General features: G+C 57.7%; 1 pseudogene; it reads right to left on the bottom strand.

The window, feature by feature from the left end:
• Positions 1 to 954: 954 nt before the first annotated feature.
• Positions 955 to 1,073, bottom strand: LOC122688916 (annotated as a pseudogene).
• Between the last annotated feature and the right edge of the window lie 3,740 nt (positions 1,074 to 4,813).

The following is a 4,813-nucleotide window of genomic DNA, read 5'->3' as shown; positions in this document are numbered from 1 at the left end:
ACGCCCCGCGCACCCGCCCACCCGCCCTCCCAGAGTGGAGGAGGAGCCCGCCGGTCTCCGGCCTCCACCACCCCGGCCCCCGACTTACCGCGGTGCGCTGGGGGAGGGGAAGTGTCAGGAGTGAGGGGCTAGGCCGCACCACCACCCGCCGCTCAGAGAGCAGCGCGCGGCCGCCACGAAACCGTCGCCGCCGCCGTCTCCAGCACCGATACCGACCGCCGCCGCTCCGGGCGCAGCGCGTAGGGGGCCCGACTGCGTCGCACGCCGCCCGCCCGCCGTCAGAGGCTCGCTGCGCGCGCTCCGCCCTCGCTGTCTGTGCATTGGCTGACTCCGCCGCCACTCTATCTACATCCGCCCTGTTCTTCACTGGACCACGGGGCTTTTGAAACCGAACGTGAGGGTTGTGAGGGTGGTCTCTGCCAGACTAGGACTCTCTCCCCTCTTTCTGAGTCTCCCTTCCCTGTGCTTTGCAGCTCTTCACCTGTCCGGGGCGGGGTGTGTCTGTGTGTTTCTGTGTGTGTCTTCGTGTGTCTCTGTCTCTGTGTGTGTGTGTGTGTGTGTGTGTGTGTGTGTGTGTGTGTGTGTGTGCACGCGCGCGAACGGTCGCCTGGGAGTACTGGGCTGGGGCTCGGGCTGGGGCAGCCCCCGGGATTGCCTGAGGCATGCCAAGGGAGCCCCAGATGGAGACCCGACTGTCATCTGGTTTCCTGGAAGCCAAATCCGGAGGCAACCCAGGCCTGCGGCGGGAGTCGGGGCCCCGGCCACCCACCGGCGGAGGGGCTGGGGCTGCGGGGACCCAAGAGTTGGGCTGCTGCTGTCTTCGAGGGCCGCCGGCAGGCCGGCTGGCCGGCCGGCTGGAAGGCAGGCGACGGCTCTGAGGGGCCAGGGGCAGGTGGGGCTCGGGGCGGCCAACCGCGCCGGGGGAGCCAGGGCTAAAGGACAGGGGAGGCAGGAAGCCTACAGCACCCGGTATTCCCAGGCGGTCTCCCACCCAAGTACTAACCAGGCCAGACCCTGCTTCGCTTCCCAGATCAGACAAGATCTGGCGCGTTCAGGGTGGTATGGCCCTAGACGGAGGTGGCTGCAGCCAGGCGCCTTAAGAACCTTAAGAACCCTGCCTTGCGCCTCCCTTTCGGTCTGACTTGCCTGCCGGTCAGGCCAGCCGGCCACACCTCTCCAAGGGCCGCGGGCTGCACTTGAGCCGCACGACCTGCGACCGGACTCCGGTCGGCCAGGGCCGGCAGCCCGGCGGCCGCCCGACGCCGCCCAGCCTCCGCACACCGCCAAGCCCGGCCAGAACCCGCCTGGCCCGGCCCGGGGCCCCGGAGGGCTTCCTGGACCCCGAGTGGCCGGCTGGCCGTGCATGCCTGGGCCTGGGGTTGGGGTGAGGGGCGCGGAGGTCTCGGCGCCCTCCCGCCCTGGGCCTCTCCAGGCCCGCCCCCTGTCGGCGCCCGCGCCCACCCCCCGCCCCACTGGCCATCCAGGCTCAGGGCCACGTGGCCCCGGAGGTGTCTGATTCGGGCCCGCCGCGGACCGCGGCCCTCGGTCCTCTGAGCCTCCCGCGGCGTAGGCATAGCGCAGCCGGGGCCCTGAGCGCCCATCCTGCCCGGCACCTGCCCGGGGCCCAAACCCACCGCGAGCCCCCGGCGCCGTCCACCCGAGCGCCTCAGCCCCGCCCCTTCGCCCCACCGCGGCCCCCCTTGTCCCCACGCCGCCCGCCAAGCACGGGACCTTCCTGAGGGCCTTCAGACTCTTCCTTAAAGAGTTCTACGTGAATTGAAGACAGGATCTACTGGATGGTAACCAACTGCTAAAACAGACAGACAACAGTTACTTTGATCCTTCTTGCCTTACTGTGAGCTGTGACGGTAGGGAACCTCATGGCTGCTGAACTCAACGCTTTCATTCATTCTCTTGTTTCAAAACAGGGACTCATTGAGCTGCATGGGAGATGAATTCTGTCATTAGAAACGTTGCCACCAGGCTTAAGAAATATATTTATAACTCATTTCTTTCAGGAAACAGGTTTCAAGATCTCCATCAGAAGTCTTTTATTAAGATAAATCACAGCTTTGTCAGGTTCTCCAGAAGTACTCTTATTTTTAACTCCCAAGGAGAAGCGCAATAATAGAACTAAATGAACCTAGTAGGTTATTTTCTCTCTAATGGCACCTGTCTTTATTCATAGGAGTCCGGTCTACGTATTTCCTGGGCTTCCCTGGTGGCTCAGGTGGTGAAGAATCTGTCTGCAATGCAGGAGCCCTGGGTTCCACGGCTGGGTTGAGACGATCGCCTGGAGAAGGGAATGGCGACCTCTTCCAGTATTCTCGCCTAGAGAATTCCACGGACAGGGGAACTTGGAAGGCTACATAGTCCATGGAGTCACAAAGACTCGGACACAACTGAGCAACTAATACACGTATTTTTTACTATTTGCTTCGAAGAAGCAATCGTTCATAGCCTTTTATAGCACTTTCTAAAGAACGTGTGGTGCCTTTTTCTTTGTTGTAAGCTGCACTAGGTCTTGGTTGCCACACATGGGATCTTTAATTGTGGCGTGCAAACTCTTACTTGCAGTGTATGGGATCTAGTTCACTGGCCAGAGATGGAACCCAGGCCCCTGCATTGGGAGCAGCCACTGGATGCCCAGGGAAGCCCTCTAAAGAACTCTTCAAGTGCAACTTTCTGGATGTTCGCAGCAGCTCCGGGCAGTCCTAGTGATGATACTGTTCTGCACCCTCGAGCCCGTGTCCTCCCCGAGGGACACAGGGGCCAAGCGAGCAGACAGATGCTGCCCCGGCGTCAGACCGCAGGGCCAGACTGGCTGTGTAAACTCCCTTCCAGTGATGTCCTCGTTTTACCGTTCCTCTGGTAAATTCAGTACTGTTTTCCTTGGAGCGTGTGTTTAAAAAGGAAATCCTAGATGTGTTCCAACATTACTGCCCACTTTGAGGTGGACTGATATCTACCTAGGACTTGTTTATTAAACCCACCTGCCTGAGTACTGTGACTTGACTGGAGTTTTCTTGAAGTCACTCCTGAAGCATTGTGATGGTTTTGTCTGACATTAATAGATTTTTAAAAATGATACGTGTTGGCGTATGGCTATGAAGAAAGGGGAGAATCTGTTGCTATTGCAAACCAATTATGGAGGCAACTTAAAAAGGAAATCTGAATTGTAACTGTGTTTCTATTTATGTAAAATACGGTCCTTACCTTGCAGTCTGTAGTTGATGCGCACAGACACAGCAGTGGCTCGCGGGTTGCTCTTCTGCCATCTTCCTGTCCTCCTTCAGTCCCTGCATGTGTATAGGAACTTCAGTGAGATAATGGGGCATTTAACAGAGATTGCTCTGCGCAACACTGTCTTTAGTGTTTCTATTTTAAATTTGCTAGGCTGTTAATTTATATGCAAATAAAAGACACAATAAGAGAGTTCTGTGCCTATTGTGTATACGTAACCTGAAAGTAAATGCAGGATATTGATCCCAGAGGGAAAATAAGTTAGAGCGTCTGTGTTCAAAGATTTTTGAAAGTTCTTATTTCAGGCTGAACCGTTGTTGGTGACCCGTGAAAGTCGCTCAGTCATGTCTGACTCTGCGAACGCAGGGACTATACAGTCCATGGAATTCTCCAGGCCCGAATACTAGAGTGGGTAGCCGTTCCCTTCTCCAGGGGGTCTCTGCAACCCAGGGATCGAACCCAGGTCTCCTGCATGCCAGGTGGATTCTTCACCAGCTGAGCCACCAGGGAAGCCTGAACACTTATCAGCAGTTAAGGATTTCACAAATGCTAGATTGGAAAGATAAAATAATAATTCTGCTACATTAAAACAGATTTTCTTAAGTTCAAATTTTTTCAATGCAGTTGTAGGGAAGAAGTCTTTCCCCCTTATGGACATATCAGTATGTTAATGCCTAAGAAGTCCTTTTTCGAAAAGTTACAAAAAAGACAAAAGGCGGAAAATTATGCCAATAAGGCACCACATGATGATGCAAAAAGATGGATACAGACAAGGAAAGAAGGAATAAAAACTAAGCATTATGCTAATGGGAAACCATCATGCAAGTTAATTCGGGGGGGCGGGGGGAACCTAATGGAAAACACTTGCTTCTATGCCATAAACCATCTTCGAATTCAGGTTTCATTGGATTTTTCACGATAAACGTTTCATCACCTATACGTTGGCTTGTCGTCTACTTTGTGCAAAAGCCTGGAGCTCCTAACTACTAGGGGGTCTCCCATCCAAGTACTAACTAACCCTGCTTAGTTTCCCAGATCAGAAGACATCTGGCCCGTTCAGGGTGGTATGATCTCATCAGAGGGAGGCGGCTGGCGCCAGGCGCCTTCAAAGCCCTGCGCTGCGCCTCCCTCTCGCTCTGACGTGCCGGTCGAGCCAGCCCGGGCCGCACCTTTCCACGGGGCGCGCGCTGCACTTGAGCCGCACGACCAGCGACCGAACTCGGGCCGGCCAGGCCCGGCAGCCCGGCCGACGCCGCCCCGTCCCCGCACACCGCCACCCTGGCAAGCAAGCCTGGCCCGGCCCGGGGGCCCGGAGGGTTGCCGGGACCACGAGCGGCCGGTTAGGCGTGCAGGCCTGGGCTGCGGGTTGGCGTGAGGGGCGCGGAGGTCTGGGCGCCCACCCCCCCTGGGCCTCTCCAGGCCCGCCCCCCGCTCGGGTCCCCCACCCACCCCTCCGGATCGCTGCTCAGGCCCAAGTGGCCCCAGAGGTGTCTGGCTTGCGGGCGGGCCGGCCGCCGCCGGCGACTGGAGCGCGGCAGCCCCGCCCCTTCGCCCGACCGCGGCCACCCCT

The sequence above is a fragment of the Cervus elaphus genome, chromosome 33 (genome assembly GCF_910594005.1).
Source record: "Cervus elaphus chromosome 33, mCerEla1.1, whole genome shotgun sequence".
Taxonomy (NCBI): Eukaryota; Metazoa; Chordata; class Mammalia; order Artiodactyla; family Cervidae; genus Cervus; species Cervus elaphus.
Note: the sequence above shows the minus strand (reverse complement) of the source record. Positions and strands in the feature narration are given on the sequence as shown.